The following is a 22,834-nucleotide window of genomic DNA, read 5'->3' on the forward strand; positions in this document are numbered from 1 at the left end:
AAAGCCAGGCTAAGGCAGCCATTGGCAGAGTTACACCCAAGTGCCCAAAGACATCAGCAATCTTTCTCCTCTCAGCCCTGCTTCTCTGGGATTGGCATTTTTCTCACTGACCTTCCTCAGTTAGCATCAAAAATGGCCAGCCAGCCGCTTTAGGGTTCTATTTTAAATACAGTACTTGGCTAATCCAGATGTAAAATACCTCATGCCCAAAATGTCTGGCAGGAATTCTAGCATGGACCCTTACTGGCTCAGCTTCAGTTGCAGACCCATCCCTGAGCCAATTATTATAGCTTGTGTTGGTAGATAGCCAGATAATTACGTCCAGATTTGCCCCCAGTCCCACTGACTGAAAGTGACCAGTGAGTGACAGATCTTTTTTTCAGAGGAAACAAGGGATACTGTTACTAAAATAGAAGGAAGAGATGCTAAGTAGATGAAATGAACAGTGTTTTTGAGATCTCATCAGCTTATTACACTCTGCCAGCTTTGGCCTGTGTTCTCTATGAAATACCCTGTTTATTTAGTTGATGAGTTTAGATTTCATTGATGACAGTTAATACTTTGAAAAAGGCAGTTATTTTCAATGCTAGTGAGAAAATATGACTTGACATATTCATATCATATAATTATATTTTAAGAGTTAACTTTAATCCCAAAAGACATTGAGGCTAACCATTTGATTAATAGCTAAAGTTTCAATATAAAGTGAATCCACTTACCAACTGACTAATCATAAGCATTTGCTATGGTACATGGAGGATGCGCGATAGGCGTTGTGATTTCATAGAATAAAATATACAAAAATATAATGTGTCTTTTTACTGTAAAACATGAAAACCAACTGTTCAAGTATTATGCGTAAAATGCCATCTTTCTGTGGCTCCCTTTTTGAGCCTTAGCACGTGGACTTTTTCTTCTAAAATAATTACAGCAAAAAAAAAATATTAGAACCAATCATATCAATTATTGTACCTATGGATAAGGAGTTAAAAACACAACAAAATATACTTTCAGAAAGTTAATGTCAAAATAATGTCCTTCATAGTATATTCACCATAACAGATTTTACTTATTCTGCTAACTTTCCCATTATATTAACACATTTTGAAGCTCCCTTTTTGGGAAAAGCCAAGACCAGTTTATCTTTTTTTAAAAAAAATTTTTAATGGTTATTTTTGACACACACACACAGAGAGAGAGAGAGAGAGAGAGAGAGAGAGAGAGAGAGAGAGCATGACAGGGAGGGGCAAAGAGAGAGGGAGACACAGAATCCAAAGCAGGCTCCAGGCTCTAGGCTGTCAGCACAGAGCCTGATGCGGGGCTCAAACTCACAAACCGCCAGATCATGACCTGAGCCCAAGTCAGACGCTCAACCGACTGAGCCACCCAGGTGCCCCAAGACCAGTTTATAAAGGGCACTTGGGTGGTTCAGTCAGTTAAGTGTCTGACTTCGGCTGAGGTCATGATCTCACAGTTCTTGGGTTCAAGCCCCACACTGGGCTCTCTGCTGTCAGCACAGAGCCCACTTTGGGTCCTCTGTCCCCCCTCTGTCTCTGTCCCTCCCCTACTTATGCTGTCTCTCTCAAAAATAAATAAACTTAAAAAGTTTATAAGCCACTTGAGAAAGCAGGGTTGTTATCACATTGCGTATGTGATAATAGTTAATTAAAACAACTTAAATCCACACCTTCCTCAACAGATTTGACTCAAAGTGACTCCCAGTTAATTCCTATAATCATACATATCTCAAAAAATGAAGACTTGCCACAGTAGAAGACATTAAAAGAATGGGCCACAGAAAGTCCCTTCCAAATAAAAAAGTCTTTTCTTGTCTAAGATTATCAAAAATTTTTAAATATTGGGGAAAGTTATAGGAATAAGTAAATAATTACAACATCATCAAAATAGGTGGCCAACCTTCAAGAAGGACAAAGCTAAAGAGAAAAACTTCCATCTGAGAAATGTCATTGCTTTATAGTCACCGTTAATATTTACATATTTACTGTGCATTATAGAAATTGGTAATAAAAAGGGGTGCCTGGATAGCTCAGTGGGTTAAGAGTCTTTTGATTTCAGTTCAGGTCATATTCTTCTGGTCATGGGATCGAGCCCCATGGGCTCTGTGCTGAGTGTGGAACCTGCTTGGGATTTTCTCTCTCCCTCTCTCTCTGCCCCTCCCTTGCTCATACTGTCTCTCTCTCAAAAATAAACTTAAAGGGGCGCCTGGGTGGCGCAGTTGGTTAAGCGTCCGACTTCAGCCAGGTCACGATCTCGCGGTCCGTGGGTTCGAGCCCCGCGTCAGGCTCTGGGCTGATGGCTCAGAGCCTGGAGCCTGTTTCCGATTCTGTGTCTCCCTCTCTCTCTGCCCCTCCCCCGTTCATGCTCTGTCTCTCTCTGTCCCAAAAATAAACGTTGAAAAAAAAATTTAAAAAAATAAATAAATAAATAAATAAACTTAAAAAAATTAGCAATAAATATAGCTATGTAGGTAAAATACACTTCACTTTTTAAAGCTGAAAGACCATATTAAAGGTGAGGCCTCAAATATGAACTCATTTTAGGCTAAATGCCCTTACTTGTATGAGATTATTTTTAATACACAAATATTCTTTTAGCTATTTTTTTTATTGACTCTTAAGTTTTAGAATACACTTTTTAAACTTGGAACTTTTTCTTCAGCTGAAGAGAACGAGTTCAGATTCCTAACTTTCAGGGAAATCAATCAGCGGATAAAATGGCAGGCTCCTGCCTCTGCTAGGATTAGTGTGCTGATGAAGGCAAGTTCACAGGTTTGATCCCTAAGTGGGCCAATTTACTTTGCTACAGGCAGTCCCTTAAACCCTGGCCTGACATCCTGCAAATGGGAACCATCAGTCATAAGGAAAAGCTGGGAGAAAAGTAGGGGTGGAATACCGCCAACTCCTTCCCACTGTGGGAAAACAAGTCCAGGCCTGCCGATAATGCTGTGGTAGCATTTCTCCTGTTAGTAAAAGAGGGAGCTGTCTTCCCGACGATAGTGAATCGGCGTGGGTCAGAGTGTAAATCTGATCTCCAGAAATGTACTTGAAGATAATGTCAACAATTACTGAACTAGTCATTCATTCTTTCTTTGATGAGGGCTGAACCAAGTATGCTAGGTTTAGAGAGACCCCAGATGAATTTACTTATGTATTCATTACTAACTTCCAAAAAACATTGGCTGCTGCTCAAACAAAAGAGAAAATGTAGCTGCTAGCTGTGTAATTATGTTAATAGACTGGATAAAACAAAAACCATCAAAGCATTATGTGTCAAAGGTTTTATTTAATTCATTAATGAGGGAACTAGAAAGATGAAAAGGCAGTTCCAAATCAAATTTAAGAAACTGAAATTTTTTGACCAGGAAAAATGTAAAAGCTGAAGTACCAAATTAAGTACAAAACTGGTTAAAATCCCATAGGCAATAAAACCGTCGCACCTTACCAGTTTACAGAACTGTAAAATGGCCCTGATCAGCTGGGCAAAAAAGCTATATTCCCTTAGAGCATATTAGAAACAGCTGGAGAGTTTTAAAAAACACTGATGAATAGGTCTTACATCCCCCCCCCCCATACTGTAACTTAATTGGAAACTGGGTGAGGCCTGAGCATCAAGATTTTTAACCCCCCTCCCCCAAGTGATTCTAACAGGCAACCGTGTTTGAAAAGCACCGCCCCCACATCGCCTTGCTCAAGGGCTTTCAGCAATGTGCTACCCATTTTGAGTAGCAGGGTGGAAGGTCATTGTCCCATAGAACTGCTCTCACCTGAGAGCTGTTTGAAATTCAGAAACTGGGTTCCCACCCCCCATGTGTGAAGTCAAAATCTATGTTTCAAAACTATCACCAGGTAGTTCAGGTGCACATTGAAGTTTGAGAAGCACTTTTTTTTAACATGATATTGAAAGGACTTGGAATTACTCTTTCTCCTTATTTCCAAGCTTTAGGAAAATCTTCCTGACACTGACATGCCAAATGTCTCTACAGCAGCCCAAAATAGCACTTTAACAATAGTGATGTTTGTGGAGAGGGAAATCAACTCTAAGGTGAGAAATCTGAACTAGATCAATCAATGACCCCACTTCCCAGGATCCTCAGCTACCAGGGGCACCTGGGGTAATGTATTACCTTTTTTTTTTTTAAGTTTATTTATTTTGAGAGAGACAGAAACAGCATGAGTCAGGGGTGGGCAAAGAGAGGGGGAGAGAGAAAGCATCCCAAGCAGGCCCTATGCTGTCAGCACAGAGCCCAGTGTGGGGCTTGAACTCATGAAACTGTGAGATCAAGACGTGAGCTGGTGGGGAAACCAAGAGTCAGACACTTAACCGACTGAGCCACCAGGCACCCCTGTATTACCTTTACTAAGAGCTGCTGGAAACTAGGAAGGTGAAGTTATCAGAAATGTGCCAATTATTTTTAACTACTAGCCAATCATGTTACAAGCAGAGTATACTAGTTATGGAGAAAAAAAAAATGTGTTTGAATGCCTAATTAAGACAAAAAACAAACTTTTCGGTGAAAATGTTTTATACAACTTACTCAGCATCAAGTTCCTAAAATTTTGAGGGTTAATGTATCAACCCAGACTTAATGTTAGCTGCATTTTGTAAAAGGTTGACAAGGGAGTTCACTCCTTGAATATGAAAATTTAGGGCATAGTTATCAGTCAATAAGACCCTCTATATGGCTATTGACATCTCAGAAAACATGAATAATGTTCTAAAATGGAAATTTCCAGAAATGAGTTCTTTACTTTGAAAATCCAATGTAGTTATCATACTTAGATGTCCAAGTCTTAACAAAGTAATTTCATGTATTTATTAAGTATTGGGTTTATAGCAGTAAATTAAATCCCTAGGTTTACAGCAGTGAACAAAAAACACTCCTGTCTTCATGGACCTTACAGTCGAGTATAGGAACAAGGATTGTAAACAAATAACAAATATTTTTTTTATAACAAAGTTTAGTAAGTATCATAAAGGAACAGGGTGACTTAAATGAAAATGATTTATTCAATGTGAAAATAAATTTATTTGTGACTTTGCAAGTGTTTACAAATCATAAAACAATTTTAATCATAAAATATATGAGTTAGTAGCCATATATTTCACTAGGGCCTGCCAGATGTACTTGACTCTGCTTAACTCTTCTGCTAAATATCCAAAAGCTTGGAAAATGCTTCTCTGACCTTCTTTTTCTTCACTATGGCAAATATTGATGGTTTTCTCTGAGAAGCTGAATGTGTGAAGTATGTTCCAAAGACCTAGAAAATCACAGAGACTGTCGTTAGAGCCAGAGATGAAATGTGAATATTGATTCAGGTACCTTAAATCCTCTCTGGAACAGAAATGGAAAGCATATGCGCGCGCGCGCGCACACACACACACACACGCACACACAAGGATGATGTCCAATTTCAAAGGTGCTAATTTGGTATCATATTTCATTAAACCCCATAGAGAACTACAAATAATATCACAATTCAAAAGGTATGAAGCCCCTGTGTGATAAAAAGATTATCTGATATTTTTGTTTTGGCTTTTTTTGTTTTTCCATCACTATATAAGTGCGATTGTTCTCCCAAAAGAATATTCTTAGACTTTCCATGCTTAATTTGTCATGAGTATAACTACTGTCATTCGCATTATTTATCCAGAATGCATCCTTTCCCCTTAGCTCATTTATTACTACTGGTTCTTCTAACCCCATACTTCCAAGCTTCTTCTGAGGTCTGTTTCTTACCCTGTTTACTCTTGAGACACACTCTCAAGTTGAGAACATGTAGATCTAAACTCCTATTATCTTTCAAAGAGCCCAGGAAGAGAAAAATATGCCAGATGACACAATAATGAACGTATCTACACATAATCAATAAGGAGCTTCTTCAAGTAGTCCTGCTACATTGTCAATTTATGATTTTCCTTTTTTTTCAGTTTTATTGAGATATACTTGACATATAACATTGCATGAGATTTAGTTGTACAACATGGTGTTTCATATACTTATATATTGTAAAATGATTACCATACTCAGTTTAATCATCACCACACATTGTTACGTTTTCCTTGTGATGAGAACTTTAAGATTTACTCTAGTAACAATTTTCACATACAAAATGCAGCATTGCCAACTTTAGTCACCATGCTCTGCATCACCTTCCTATGACTTCTTTATAAGTGCCTTTCACCCATTTCTCCCACACCCCAAATCTGGCAATCACCAATCTGTTCTCTATATCTATGAAATGCTTTCTTTTTTAGATTCCACATATAAGTCAGATCACCAAGTATGTCTTTCACTCATTTCACTTAGCATAATTCCCTCAAGGTTCATCCATGCTGGATTTCCTTTTTTTTATGACTGAATAATATTTATGTGTATGTGTGTGCACAAAATGTAGGTATATACTTTCTTCATTCATCTGTCAATGGTTATATCCATGCCTTAGCTATTGTAAATAATGCTGCAATGAACATGAAGGGGCATAAATATTTTCAAGATAGTGACTTCATTCCCTTTATATATATCCAGAAGTAAATTTGCCAGATCAAATGGTAGTTCTATTTTGTATTGAGGATCCTCCATACTGTTTTCCATAATGACTGTAACAATTTACATTCCTAACAGTGCACAAAGTTCCCTCTTTTGTACAGCCTTGCCAACAGTCTTTTTTTCTTAGGTCATTCCAATTACAATGGTTATCCTAATATTTTATTATGGTTTTCATTTGCATTTTCCTGATGATTAGTGATGTTGAGCAACTTTTCAGGTATATGTTGGCCAGTTGTAGGTTTTCTTTGAAAAAATGTTTATTCAGGTCCTTTCCCCATCTTTAACAAGTTGTTTGTTTTGCTATTGAGTTGTAGGTATTTTTAAATATATTTTTAGATATTAACCCTTTTGAGATAAGATATACAAATATTTTCTCCCATTCTGTAGGTTGCCTTTTCATTTTTTTATTTGCTTGCTGTGCAGAAGCTTTTGAGTTTGATGTATTCCCATTTGTTGAAAGTTTTTCTTTTGTTGTGTGTGTTTTTGGCATTGTTTCCCCCCCAAATATTGCCAAGACATCTCACTGAGCTTCTTTCCTATGTTTTATTTCAGAAGTTTTAGGTTATCAGGTCTTATGTTTAAGTCTTTGATGCATTTCAAGTTCTGTATGTGTTTCTCCAGTTTCCCAGCACCACTTCTTGAAGAGATATCTTTTCTACATTGGATATTCTAGGCTCCCTTGTCAAATATTAGTTAGCTGTATATGCCAGGGTTTGACTCCAGGCTGTTTTGTTCCATTGGTCAATGTGTCTATTTTTGTGCCAGTATCATACTGTTTTTATTATTATGGCTTTGTAGCATAGTTTGACATCTAGAAGCATGATATCTCCAACTTTGTTTCTTTCTTTCAGGATTGCTTTGACTATTTGGGGTCTTCTGTGGTTCCACACAATTTTTAGGATTATTTCTGTGAAGAATGCCTATGTATTTTGATGGGGATTCCATTGAATCTGTAGATGGCTTTGGGTAGCATGGCCACTTAACAGTATTCTTCCAATCCATGAATATGGGATATCTTTCCACCTGTTTGTGTCTTTGATTTTTTACAGCTAGGTTTTGTAGTTTTCATTGTATAAATCTTTTACTTCCTTGGTTAAAGTTATTCCTAAGTATTTTATTGTTTTTAATACTATTGTGAATGAAATGATTTTTATTTTTTTCAGATGTGTCATTGTTAGTGAAAATTAATGCAATTAATTTCTGTATGCTGATTTTATATCCTGCTGCTTAACTACAATTGATTAATAGTTTTTTAAAGGATTCTTTGTGATATTCTAGAAATAGGATCTCATCTTCATGAAAAAAAGGACAATTTTAATTCATCCTTTCCTAGTGAGATGCCTTTTTTTTCCCTTTGTCTTGCCTAATTGCTCTAGCTTGAACTTCCAGTAATATATTGAATAGAACTGATGAGACTGAGCATCTTTTCCTTATTCTTGATCTTAGGGGAAAACACTTTCAACTTATCTCCATTGAGCATTATGTTAACCATTAGTTTCTTCTATACCCAATCTGTTAAGGAGTTTTATCATGAAAGGATGTTGTATCCTGTTAACTTTTTACGCATCTACTAAAACAATTGTGTGATTTTAATCTTTCATTTTATTGATATAATGTAGTACATTTATTGATTTTTATATGTTGAACCATTCTTGCATCCCAGGGATAAATCCCACTTGGTCATGGTGTATAATCCTTATACTATGGTCTTGAATTTGTTAGTTTACTAATAATTTGTTGAGAATTTTTAAATCTATATTCATCAGGAATATTGATCTGTGGTTTTCTTTTCTTGTGGTATCCGTATCTGGTTTTGGTATCTGGCCTCATAGAATGTGTGTGGAGATGCTCCCTCCACTTCAATATTTTGGAAGAGTTTGAGGAGGATTGGTGTTAATTATTCTTTGAATTGGTAGAATTCTCCAGTGAAGCCATCTGGTCCTGAAGTTTCCTGTTGAGAGTTTTTGACTACTAATTCAATCTCTTTATGCATTATTGCTCCGTTCAGATTTTCTTTTTCTGCCTGATTCAGTCTTGGTAAATTGTGTGTTTCTAAAAATGTATCCCTTTATTCTAGGTTATGTAATTTGTTGGCATTTAATTGTTCATAGTAGTCTCATATGATTTTATGCCTTACTGTACTATAAGCTATAATGTCTCCGCTTTCATTTCTAAGTTTATTAGACTCCTTTTTTTTCTTAGTCTAGCTAAAGGTTTGTCAATTTTGTTTTTCTTTTCTATTCTTTTTGTCTGGTCTCTAGTTCATTTATTTCTGCCCTGATCCTTATTATTCCCTTCCTCCTACTAACTTTGTAACTGAAGATTTTTTCTAGTTCCTTGAGTTGTAAAGTTAGATTGTTTACTTGATCTAATTTCCTAATATATGCATTTATTGCTATACACTTTCAGAACTGCTTTTGCTGCGTCCCACAGTATTTGTTTTTATGGTCATATGTTTCTGGATAAGTTACTTCCATTTTGATTTCTTCTTTCACCTACTGGTTGTTTAGAAGTGTGTTGTGTAGGAGGCACCTGGGTGGCTCAGTCTGTTAAGCATCCAATATTGGCTCAGGTCCTGGCCTCCAGGTTCATGAGTTCAAGCCCTGAATGGGGCTCCACACTGATGGTGAAGAGTATGCTTAGGATTCTTTCTTTGTCTCTGCCCCTCCCCCACTTGAAGTCTCTAATTAAATGAATAAACTTAAAAAAAAGTGTGTTGTTTAATTTCTAGGTCTCACTTTTCTCTTGTTGGTTCTAGTTTCATACCATGATGGTCAAAAAAGATGGTTGGTATGATTTCATTCTTCTTAAATGTGTTAAGATTTGTTTTGTGGCCTATCATATGATCCACCATGGAAAATGTTCCATGTGCAGTTGAAGAATGTGTATTCTTCTGGTTTTGGATGGAATATTCTATAGATGTCTTTTAGGTCTATTTGGTCTAATGAGTAAAGTCCTATATTTCCTTACTGATGTTCTGTCTGGATGATCTATGCATTGTTGAAAGCAGGGTATTAAATTCACCCACTGTTATAATATTGCTGTCTATTTCAGCCTATAGGTCTATTAATATTTGCTTTATATATTTAGGTAATCCTGTGTTGGATACATAAATACTTACAAATGTTATAGCCTCTTGTTGGATTGATCCCTTTATCCTTATATAAGACTTATTATTGAAATCTTGAAGTCAACTTGGTCTGATATAAGTATAGCTACTTCTGCTTTCTTTTCATTTCCTTTTGCATAGAATATCTTTCTCCATCTCTTTATTTTCAATTTATGTGTATCCTTAAAGCTGAAGTGAATCTCTTTTAGGTGGCAATTGGTTCTTGTTTGTTTTTTAATCCATTCAGCCACTCTGTGTATTGTAGAATCTCTTCCATTTACATTTAAAGCAATTATTGATAGGTATGATAGGTCCTTATTATTGTCACTTTCTTCATTTTTTTTCTGGCTATTCTACAGTTCCCTTGCCCCTTTATCTCTTGCTCTCTTCGTGATTTGATGATATTCTGTTCTAATATGCTTAAAATTCTTTCCTTTGTAGTTACCATGAAGCTTATATAAAACATATATTTAAGCAGCACTCTCAACAATAGCCAAATTATGGAAAGAGCCTAAATGTCCATCAACTGATGAATGGATAAAGAAATTGTGGTTTATATACACAATGGAGTACTACGTGGCAATGAGAAAGAATGAAATATGGCCCTTTGTAGCAACGTGGATGGAACTGGAGAGTATGATGCTAAGTGAAATAAGCCATACAGAGAAAGACAGATACCATATGTTTTCACTCTTACGTGGATCCTGAGAAACTTAACAGAAACCCATGGGGGAGGGGAAGGAAAAAAAAAAAGAGGTTAGAGTGGGAGAGAGCCAAAGCATAAGAGACTGTTAAAAACTGAGAACAAACAGAGGGTTGATGGGGGGTGGGAGGGAGGGGAGGGTGGGGGATGGGTATTGAGGAGGGCACCTTTTGGGATGAGCACTGGGTGTTGTATGGAAACCAATTTGACGATAAACTTCATATATTGAAAAAAAACAACATATATTTGTAACAGTCTATTTTAAATTGATAGCAACTTACATTTAAACACATATTAAAGCTCTACATTTTTACATCACAGTTATTTACCTTTATATTCACTAACAAATTATTGTGGGTATAGTTTTGTGACTTTTGTCTTTTCATTTTCATATTAGATTTATAAATACTGTTCCCACCACTATTACAACATTAGAATATCCTTAATTTAATATTTACCTTTACCAATGAGATTTATACTTTTATATTTTCTTGTTGCCAATTAGTGTCCCTTTAATTCAGCGTGACTAATTCCCTGTATCATTTCTTATAAGTCCAGTCTATTGGTAATGAATTCCTTTAGCTTTTACTTGTCTGCAAAACTTTTTATCTTTTCTTCAATTTTGAAAGACAACTTTACCAGGTAGAGTATTCTCAGTTGGAAAGTTTTTTCCTTTAGCACTTTGAATATATTGCACCACTCCTTCTGGTCTTCAAAGCTTCTGCTGAAAGATCTGCTGACAGTCTTATAGGGGTTCCCTTATAAACAGCTACTTTTGTTGCCTTTAAGATTATCTTCTTGTCTTTAACTTTTAACAATTATAACGTGTCCAAGTGTGAGTCTTTGAATTTATCTTATTTGGAGCTCTCTGGAATTCCTGGATCTGGTTTTCTTCCCCCCATTCCCCCAGGTTAGGAAACTTTCAACCATTATTTCTTCAAATAAGCTTTTTGCCCTTTTCTATCTTCTCCTTCTAGGACTCCTATAATGTGAAAATTGATCTGTTTGATGATGTTGCATAAATCCCTTAAGCTATCTTCACTGCATTTTTTTTTTTCTTTTTTCTTCTCTGATCGAAGTCCATTGCTCTTTGAGTTCATTGATCTTTTCTTCCACTTCATCTAATCTGCTACTGAACCCTTCTATTGATTTTTTCAGTTCAGGTATTGTATTCCTCTATAATTTCTGCTTTAATGCTTTCTTATATTTTCAATTTCTTTGTTGAAATTTTCATTTTGTCCATGCATTGGTCTTTTGACCTTGGTGACCATCTTTATAAACTTTAAACTCTTTACCAGGTAAATCACTTATCTCCATTTCATTAAGTTCTGTTTCTGGGGTTTATTCTTGTTCTTTCTTTTGGAACATATGCTCTGTTTTTTCATCTGGGTGTATGTGTGTGTGTGTGTTTAAAGATTAAACAGCTAGCTCTCCCAGTCTGGAAGATGTGTAGGAAATGAAACTTGTTCAACCCAACCCTAGCTCTTTGTTGTCTCTCAAAACTTTGTGATTGTCCAAACAGCCCTGTTTGTTTTTAGTGGTTCCCAGTAATTGAGGGTGTGCCAAGACTTGTTAGCATTGCAAAGGGGGAAGACCTCACTCAGCACATAGATGCAGGCTAAATGGAAGACAGATCCTCTGGAAGTGGCTTTTAAGTATGCAAATAGACCTCTTTTAGGAAAGGAATAGGAGATAGGTTCCTCTATCTACTCTCCCCACTCCCTCTATGCTGACTCTTGGAGGGATAGCCAGCCACTGACTGTCTCTTTGCTTGCCACAATCCCACTAACCCAAGAACACAGCACTGCTGGTTAACAGAGCCAGGCTATCAAGGGATGTGTCTTCTGGTCTTCAGCCACAAAATGTGGGGCTCCAGATACATGCACAAACTTGTTTTCCAGACACTGGTGACCCATTTTGATGTGTGTGTGTTTTTCTCCTTCATTTGATGTGTAAGAGTCACTCAGCTAGTTTCTGGATTTCTTTCAGAATGAATTATTCCATACATAGTTGTAGATTTGGTGTGTCTGGGGGAAGAGGTAAGTTCAGGAGCCTCTTATGTTGCCATCTTAAACCAGAATCCCTGCTCTGAGATCCCTGAAGGTAGGAATCATTTCTTATTTGTTGGGAAATTAGAGGTACAATGAGTCATATCCCTCTTCTCTTACTGAACCTTTCTATATACTCCATCTTCCTCCTCATCAGGTAGGTAAATTGCCCATACTTCTCTTCAAAGCTAACACCTTCCCACATTCACAAAGACTTATTTTTGTTTTCTCTTCTCAAAAACAAAGACAGGAACAGTGTTTTTGAGCTGAATTTTTCTTACTTAGAAGAAGGAATGTATGAAACTTCTCAGGAAAAGTTGCTTTTAGATGGTATAAGAAATGAAGGTTCTGGGATGCTAAATATACATAGATTTTAGTGAGAATTAAAACTCTATTAAATGTTTAATTTATTCATGTAACTCAAAAGTACCAATATTTACTGATGACTTTTATAATGGTAGGAGCTGGGCATGCAAAATATGTGTGTATATATATATTTATAGATCCTTTCATGGAACTAATAGTCTGATGGGATGAACAGATAGTAAACAACAATAACAATTTTGAGTTTATCATAGTGTTAGAAGAGGGACACTGGGAAGCGCATTTGGCTAAGCATCTAACTTTTGATTTTGTCTCAGATAATGATCTCAGCATTGGTGAGTTCGAACCCAGCATCAGGCTCTATTCTCACAGTAGACAGCCTGCTTGGGATTCTCTCTCTCTCTGCCCCTCTCCCGGTCACACTTGCTCTCCCTCTCAAATGAAAAAATAAACTTAAAGAAATAAAAGAGAAAAAAGAGCATGTCATGATAGACAGTAATGAGACAGGAAATACTTCAAGAGTGTGGTTCAGAGAACATGCTCTCAGATTTTAGTAAGGTGCTGTGCCCTAAGATTAAGTTAAAATAGCAACTTGCCCTGCCCTTAGAGCTTGACTGACACCCCAGTATTTCCTCTGGAATCTTCATTTCCAAATCCCTAAAACCAAAGCAAAACTCGCCATACATTTAAAAAAATTTTTTTCTACTTATATTGGTCCTACCCTCTAGGGTAATGTCCTAGGCCAGGTCTTTTTTAGTTAATAGGTTTTACACCCCAATCTCCTAATATGCAAATAACATCAGGTCTGTAATTTTAAGTGTATTCTCCTCAGACCTACACATATTTTTTAACACAAGGTTTCTCAGCAGTGGCGTGATTGACATTTTGAGCTAGGTAACTCCTTACTGTTGGGGGGCTGTCTTGGGCATTGTGGGATTTTTAGCAGTATCCCTGACCTCTATGCATTAGATACCAATAGCACCTGCCCCCAAGTTGTAGCAATGAAAAACATCTCCAGACACATGAAGTGTACCTGGGGGGCATGGGCGAAAGCCCCTCCCTTCCTACTGATTTAACACTTTGGCTACTCTGTTTCTAGGTAGAAATTCAAGTCTAACTAGTGATTTAAACTGCACAGGACAGGCTCTCCCTGAGTTTTATGTAGAGTACAGAGCTTAAGACCTCATGGTAATTAACATTCAACTTTTGGTATTTATCGAAACTGTAACCTCATTAAAATAGCCACATTTAAATACTGAAAAATTAAAATACACTGGAGCATTGGGGTGTTTAAATAAACACATCTGAAGGCACATTCTTATCCTGACATGTCATGATAAGACAGTAATGAGACCCGAGGTACTCTGCTTAATTTCCCTCAGCTGCTGCAGCCCCTCCTGTTTTAACAACGGAACCTTCTATAGTTCTTCTTACCACTAGTCAGTGAGGAAGATCTTTCTCCTGGTTGTCTGTATTACTCAGTCTCTAGGTCTTAAATACTTTCATTCAAATGGGTCAAGCTGGAATAAAAAAAAAGGGGGGGAAGAAGTTGAAAGATGGGTACAGAGCACAGCCTAGGATCACTGAAGTTAGGAATGTAACTTCTCACCTAAGCCAGGGAACTGAGAAAGTTCCTTCTCATCTCTGCTTGAGCCAAGAGTTTATTAAATCGACTTGCGTATAATACTTAGTTAAGTAGTGAACAATCTCTTCAGAGACCATCCCAGCAGTACTTATCAATCTGCATTTTCTATACATTGCTAAGACATTCAAAAACTACCACTTAGAGTATTTTGACAAGATTTTAGAGCAGGGATATGTATTAAAGAGTATAATGAATATTAAAATTATGTAATTCTCAGTTTTAGTTGTTTTCTAAAATATTTGCCCTATTTCCTGTGTCAAATGTATTATATGTGGATTGTAAAATGGTATCCTTGGTTTTCAAAACTTGTTGGCTATTTCTTATAAAGTTAGATTACATCAACCCTCTGTCCAACAATTCTACTCCTAGGTAACTATCCAAACAAAATGCAAACACACATCCACAAAAAAGTTTGTACAATCATGTCCATAGCAGTCTTATTCAAAATAGCCTAAAGCTGGAAACAACCCAAATGCTCATCAGAAGAATGATAAACTAATCATGTTTTATTCATACAAAGAACACTACCCGGGAGTAAATAAGAACAATAACTGATACATACGACAAAGCATAATTATGTACATTGTAGACATTATGCTGAGGAAAAGCAAAACAATCTACAGTGATAGAAGTCAGAAAATTGTTACATTAGTTTGGGGGTGGATATCGATCAGAAAGGCCCATAAGAGGGTTTGGGAGGTAATGGAAGTATTCTATATCTCATTTGGATGCTAGTATAAAAGCTTATATAAATTATAAAAACTCACTGAACTACAAACTGTTTTACTGAGTATAAATCAAATTATAAAAATACAAAAATGTATTGCCCACTAATTTTAGAAAGTAGAAAAAATAGAAAAAATATTCATAATCCTACCACTTGAGGATTGTTGTCAACCTGTCTGAAAATATCTTTATTTTGATTATTCTTTCATATCTCCTTAACCTGTAATCAGAGAAGTATTCCAGGGATCGATCCTTAAACACCTTTTCTTTCCTATTTTTACCATTGTTTGTGATTTCATCTAGTGTCGTGACTCTTTATTTTTTTAAGGTTTATTTATTTTTGAGAGAGAGAGACAGAAGAGAGCAGGGGAGGGGCAGAGAGAGAGAGAAAGACACAGAAACCGAAGCTGGCTCCAGGCTCTGAGCAGTCAGCATAGAGCCCAAAGTGGGGCTCGAACCCACGAACTGTGAGATCCTGACCTGAGCTGAAGTCAGATGCTTAACCCACTGAGACACTCAGACACCCCTAATGTCCTGGCTCTTAATATTATCTGTATAATTAATGATTCTCTAGTTGACCTTACCTACTTGACATCCACATAGATGTGAATGGACATCTCAAATTTAATATATCTAATACTGAGATTCTCAATTTGTCACCAAACCTACTCTAATCTCACAGTTTTTCCATGTCAGTGAGAAAAGAACCCCATTCCTCTAGTGGCTCAAAGCCTAAACTCAAAAGCACATTTGACTCGTTCCTTTTACTTATATGCACATATTCAGGAATCCAACCATTTCTGATTCTTTTAACCACTACCATTCCATTTTGAGCCACCAACATTTCCAGTCTGGATGCTTCTAAGTCTCCTTGCATTTACCCCTTCTCTACAGTCTTCTCCACACAGCAGGCACAATGATCCTACTAAAATATAAATCAGAACAAGTAACTCCTGCAATGGCTTCCACCTCATCCAGGGTACAAGGATCCAAAAGGCTTTAGGTCTGCCCACCCTAACTTTCACTTACTTCTTACTTCCCATCCACGTCTACTCTCATCCTTAATCCTCTCTTTCAGCGATGGTGCCTTTTGTCTTGTTCCTGAAACACACCAGGTATGCATGCACTACAGGGTCTCTGTACCTGCTGTTCCTTCTGGCTGCAAACCATCCCCGAGATGTCTGCAGTCTTCCTCTCTTCTTCTTCTTCAGTTCTTAAATGTCATTTTTCTCTGTGAGGCCTTGCCTGGCTACTCTAGCTAAAATTGCAACTTCTCCCCATCTAACACCCCAGTGCCTAGTTTGACCATATAATTTATTTTCCAATTGGCACAATTGGAAAGCGAGAAGGATGCTATTGATAAATATGCTGACACAACAGTCATAAAGCAGGACTGTTCCCCTTCCTGCCTTATCTTTTACTTTAGCCTTTATTTGGTTAATTATCTGCTTTTCCCTTCTAGAATGCAGGCTCCTTCAGGCCAGCGATTTTGTGCTTTGGGACCTTACAGATGCTCAATACATATTTGTTAAATGTATTTTTAAATGAATGCGAATGATTTGGCAATGATGTCTTAGTTTATGTTACCAAATCCCCTGCTTTCTCCTATTAGAGTAAATGTCATTCATACTCTGAAAATGCTCGCAAAACGTCTTAAATGGACAAGTTCATTTATGGAGTCAAATTCAAACTTAAGTTGGGGGATACAAAACAATTAAAAAAAAAAAAGAGCATGTACTCTTTGTAAATAAAGCTCAGTGTGGGTTTTTTTTTTTTTTTCAGTTTAAGAAAAATCCCTGGCAAAAGAGGAAGTTTACTAAAAAACGACAACAAAAAAACTGGCAAAGCTTCACGTGCTCTGAAGAATCTAAAGCTTCTTTTCATCAGTTGAAGACAGCTTCCTATGGCCCATTTGTGAGGGAAATATGAAATAGTAAGGGAATAGTTACTGGGTATCTATCAAGTGGAAATCAAAGTGTTAGGTAGTAGGACAACAGAGACATGATGAGATGGTGAGGTAGTGGGGGGAAAAACCCAAATCCGTATGCGCCCCTGCCTTGATTTCTTCTGAGTCCCCAAGCAGTGCGTTCCCCAGCTCATCCAGCTGGCTCCTACCATAGCCCTGCCCACTAGGGAACGCTGCTATTCCAGCTGTAGGAATAGAGTACGAAGTTAGGAAACGCCTCACTTCCCCTTGGGCACTACTACAGCTAGTTAGGAGATCCAAAGTTAATTTGTATTAAAAAAGGAAAACTTAAATTGTAATAAGGCAAACTAAAGGCAAAACGAGAGAGAGAGAGAGAGAGAGAGAGAGAGAGAGAGAGAGAGAGAGAGAACCAATGATTAATTTGTCATATGGAAAATACAGTGTTGGCACATGAAAAAATTGAGGAGTGTTATTGAAATGGGTGAAGACATACCCTCCCCAATGTGTATCCCACGTGCCAACATTAGGGAATTGTGCCACTATCCTCCCCGATACTCAACGGAAATGGGAGGGAGCCTTGATTCTGTTGTCCCTTCACTTCCTCTTACTGAATTTCTGTCCCCTACATACTGCTCATTGGTTAGGAACTGTTTAAGTCTTTCCAAACCCATCCTTTTGTCTCTGTTTCCACCGTTAGTTGTGTGTGTGTGCAGGGGAAGGCTTTAAGCTTCCATCGTGTCCCATCCAGCCTAATGCAACAGCCGGCTTCCAGTCTCATTTTGTCATCCCACCTGCTCCTCTTGCCAGTATATGGCCAGAGTGAAGTTTCTGAAGGGCAAATCTGATCTTGTTACCCTCATACTGGAATTCTTCAAGAGTCCCTCCACAATCTTTAAAGTTTTTTTTTTTTAATGTTTTACTGATTTTTGAGAGACAGAGTGCAAGCAGGGGAGGGGCAGAGAGAGAGGGAGACATAGAATGTGAAGCAGGCTCCAGGCTCTGAGCTGTCAGCACAGAGCCCGATGCAGGGCTTGAACCCATGAACTGTGAGATCATGACCTGAGCCGAAGTCAGACGTTCAACTGACTGAGCCACAGAGGTGACCTCTTTCACAGTCTTTAAAGTCAACAAATCCTTAACCTGCCCTCAAGCCCCTTCCTAATGTTTGTCCTTAACAGGTTTCCCAGTCTTCTCTACAAATTCTTAAATATTATTTATGTCTGGGAGCTTTAATTTTTTTTTAATGTTTTTTTTTTTTTTTTTTTTTTTTTTTTTTTTTTTTTTTTTTTTGAGAGAGAGAGAGAGAACATGATGCTCAACCAGCTGAGCCACCCAGGCGCCCCATGTTTGGGAACTTTTATAACAAGGCTGTGCAGGGGCGTTAGGGTGGCTCAGTTGGTTTAGTGTCTGACTTCGTCTCTGGTCATGATCTCACAGTTTGTGAGTTCAAGCCCCTTGTGGGGATCTGTGGTGACAGCTCTGAGCCTGGAGCCTGCTTGGGATTCTCTCTCTGCCCCTCCGCCATTCACACACTATCTCTTTCAAAAATAAAACTTAAAAAAAAAAAAGAAGAAGCCTTGCAGAGTACAGGGAGAGCCCATATACAAGGTGGTCAGCAAGGCAGCATAGAGAAAGCTCTGTGGGGGTGGGGATAGATACTTCCCAAACAGTGTGGCAAGAAGATCATTCCAAGGGGAGGGAGCAGGATGTGCAGAGGGGACTAGCAAGGCCTGGTGAAGAAACAGGACATGGTTCCGTAGAGCTGAGGGTTACAGTGCAATATGCCGGTGATGGGAGGGGAACATTCTGATGTAAGGAAAGAGGCTCAAGGGTAAAATTTCAGAAACCTCTGTATGCCCAAGTAAGAGATTGACATATGGAGAGGTAATCATCATTCTAAAAATACTGCAGGCGGATTAAAAGGCTAGATGGAAAAAACACGAGAGTTACCCAAAATCTTCTCTGAAATCATTTGATGGGTGATCACCACGAAGGCTGTTAACTAGAAAACATAGGACACTCGGACAGTGGAATACTCTTCAGTGCTAAAAAGAAATGAGCTGTCAAGTTATGAGAAGGTATGAAGGAACCTGAAATGTGTATTACTAAGTGAAAGAAACCAGTCTGACAAGCTACATATCATGATACCAACTCAGTTGATCCTTGAACAGTGAGGGGGGTTTAGAAGCACCACCCCCCTGCACAGTTCGAAATCCATGTATAACTTTTGACTCCCCTAAAAACTCCGCCTACTTCTGACCAGAGACTTATCAAGAACATAAACAGTCTAGTAACACACCTTCTTTGTTATATGTATGATATAATACATGCTTACAATAAGTTAGAGAACATATTAAGAGAATCATAAGAGAAAATACATTTACTATACCATATTTAGAAAAAAAAAATCCATGTATCGGTGGACCTGCATAGTTCAAACCCATGTTTTTCGAGGGTCAACTGTATTTGATATTGCAGAAGAGGCAAAACTGTGGAGACAATAAAAAGTTCGGTGGTTTTTCGGGGCAGAAGGGGAAAGGATTCCTGTGTGGAACACAGAAGATTTTTTTAGGGCAGTGAAAATACTCTGTATGGTGCTCTGATGGATACAATGTCATTATATATTTGTCTAAAACAATAGGATGTACAATGCCAAGAGCGAGGCATAGGGAAAGTTATGGGCTTTGAGTGATTATGACATGTCGATTTAGTTTCAAAAGTTATAACTAATATAACACATATAAGTGATACAGTAATGCAGGAGGCTATGCATGTGTGGGGGCAAGGTACACATGGTAAGTCTCAGTACCTTTCTTCAATTTTGTTAATCTAAAACTGTTTTTATCTTTTAAATGAGGTCTTTAAAAATTATGAAATGTAAAGAATTAAAAAAAAAAAAAAAGAGCCCACATCCTATGTCTGGCCTTTCCCTTATCTGTCGCTGCACTATGAGAAATTATCACAGCACCAACGTGATGTTTCAGAAATGTAACTTGGATCATGTGACTTCCTGCTTTAAAGCTTCCATGGCTTCTCAGAGTATTTGGAATAAAAGTGAGAATTCTTACTCTGCCTTCAAAAGCTCTAAATGATCTTGCCCCAGACTTCTACTCGAGCACCGTCTTCCCTTCTCCACCATGTACATTATGACCCCTCAGTCACGTGACCTCTCTTCTGTTTGTCACCCAAGCCATTGCAAATCATTCTGTAGGGACTTTGCACATGTTTCTTCCCCGTGGAAATCTACTTACCCTGATTTGTGCATCCAGACTCCTTTTTATCATTGAGATTTTAGCTCAGTTGGCATCCTATCATATTTATCTTAATCTTTTATATACTTGCTTATTATCTATCTGTCATACTACAATATAAATTCCTTAAAAAGAGAACCCTTTTTGGGGCGCCTGGGTGGTTCAGTCGGTTACATGTCCAACTTCAGCTCAGGTCATGTTCTGACAGTCTGTGGGTTTGAGCCCCATATAGGGCTCCGCACTGAAAGCTTGGAGCCTGGGATCTGCTTCAGATTCTGTGTCTCCCTCTCTCTGCCCCTCTCCCACGCACACTGTCTCTCAAAAATGAATAAATGTTAACGAAAGAATTAAAAGACCGTTTCTATTTTCTTTACTATCCTAATGCTGTTACCCAGAGGAATTTCTGGCACATAGTACATGCTCAATACGTGTTGGTAAGTGAAAGAAAAGCTAAAATCCCTTTTTTGCAAAAGAAGACAAAATTGATATTAAAGTAACTGTTACCCTGATGTTTTATATGTAATTATATGTGATAGGCTTCTATACATATATTTGCAGAGTTCTTCTTTGCAATGAACTCGTAAAAATGAAAAACCACATAGAAGCAACCACATAGAAGTATGGAAAAAAAAATCAAAAGTCAAAGAAACAACTCAGACAAACATAGGTGGCCATGCATGTAAAATATTTAACGTGTGAAGTTTGTCTCTTCCTGTTCTTGCAAACCAAACAGTTGTAAGGAGAATAAAACGAGGAGCAGGAAGAGCTCATCCTTGATCCCATCTGGAGAGCTAGTACAAAGAAAGACTTAGAAGAAAGGGGACGAAAACATGCTGGGGTCACAGAAGGAAACTGAGTTGAAAGGAGGGAAAAAATCTGCATTCCGAGTCATTTGGAACAGAGAAGGAAGGGAGACATTATCTGAAGACCGTGTTCACCAGAGGCAAACAGGCTGAAAAAGAAATCGACATCTGTGAAAGTCTCGTGTGCCCCAGATCTGAGGGGGCAGATGAGGATTGTTTATGTAGCACAAGAAGGTGTTGGGAGAAGGAAGGAACAGGCTCACATGGAAACATATGCTCGCCGAAGCTACTTGAAAAATAAAGCATGCAGTGGAGAGAGGGAAACATCTGTGTTGCACACGGGCAGACCACCAGTAGTGAAGCAGTCTTGAGATAGAAGGGAAAGGCGTCCACAAACAAGATCGGACATTATGTCTTGTCAAAATGACATGTAAAGGCACTGGGTCTGCATCTCATTCTCTGGTGAGTTAATGGGAACTCAGCCATCTGGGGAAATCAAGGATGAGTAAACTAGCTGCTTTGGTGTTTTCACAGTTTTGCAGAAAGGACAAAGCATTCGCAAGTTTTTCCAGGGCTACTTTTCTTCCTACTGGGGGAAAAAAACACACAACCCTTTAGAATACAGTTTATTTCTTTTTCTTCGGGAAACATATTTAGAGCTTTTATTCCTAATCTTCTGCAGCAAGAGAAGCTGCTGGATTTCTCATCCTTTGACCACAGTCTCAGCACAGAATAGCTTTAGATAGGAATTTTGTGTGACATTAAGCACATATAGTTGAGAATTAAATTTTGTTAGTATTTCAGACTTAAATTCTTAAGAATATATACTACATTTTTATAAACTACGCAGTTCCTGAAACTGGACTCAGTTCCTAAAACTAAATATTATAATATTTAATAATTTGCTAACGTAGAGAAATAAATGTTGAAGTCTCTACTATCTTATTTATAAACACCCTTTCACTGGTAATATGAAAAGTTAAAAATTGGAAATCAAGTCAAATGACAACTGGTGTAGAGAGTACGCAGAGCTTAAACTAGAATTTTATCATGTTGTACTTTATGATTTTTAGAATCATATCTATATGTAACCTTATATACCACATACAGGCACATTCATCTGTATACAAATAGAGTGTAAGTCTATATACAGATAAAATTTTTCATTATGAATAAAAATTTATCTCTCAAAGGCATTGTGTCAGATGAACAATGATGGCAAAAGTAAAAGAGGCAAGGAAAAAAGATCCAAGCATGTGGCATCTGATATCCACCATGGGATTCCTAGTGTATTTAGGAAAATTACATAAAATGTGCAGAAAACACAAATATCTACGGAAAGAAAGCTAGTGAAATTATAGAAACATTTTGTAGTATTTTGATAGTAGAATAATTAAAAGCCAAAGACCTAAGCGCTTACAACAATGAAAAAGAAAGAAGTATAAGGTAAAACATAGAAGTATAGAGTAACTTTAGAGTAAATGTGAGGTAAGGATAGAGTGAGTATGATCGAAAAGATAAAACTGAAAAACAAAATCCATTCATTTACAGTGTAGTGATAGTAAGCCAGGTCTGGGTAAAATCTCAAAAATAAAATCAGTGATGGCTTTTGCAACGTCTTGAACACCTTGGTGCGCCTCTCTCTGAACAAGTGCCCACCACCGAGTCCCCCACGAGGCTGTTCTGTGCGTAATTCACACAGCTTTCCCTTCTCTTCACTCAACGCACCG

The 22,834-nt window shown here is 37.7% G+C and overlaps 2 long non-coding RNA genes across 3 annotated transcripts in view; one reads left to right on the forward strand and one right to left on the reverse strand.

Moving 5' to 3' along the window:
• Positions 1–22,834, forward strand: part of LOC147577213 (uncharacterized) — a 410,290-nt gene that overhangs the window by 317,321 nt on the left and 70,135 nt on the right. The window lies entirely within an intron of this gene.
• LOC147577214 (uncharacterized) overlaps positions 4,748–22,834 on the reverse strand; it is a 323,491-nt gene continuing 305,404 nt past the window's right edge. Inside the window, exons 2-3 of the long non-coding RNA XR_015240033.1 lie at positions 14,187–14,272; positions 4,748–5,279 (exon numbers count right to left, since the gene is read on the reverse strand). This is a non-coding gene — a long non-coding RNA (uncharacterized LOC147577214). The remainder of the gene's footprint in view (positions 5,280–14,186; positions 14,273–22,834) is intronic.

This window comes from Puma concolor, chromosome C2, assembly GCF_028749965.1.
Source record: "Puma concolor isolate L17-30 chromosome C2, mPumCon1.1.hap2, whole genome shotgun sequence".
Classification (NCBI taxonomy): domain Eukaryota; kingdom Metazoa; phylum Chordata; class Mammalia; order Carnivora; family Felidae; genus Puma; species Puma concolor.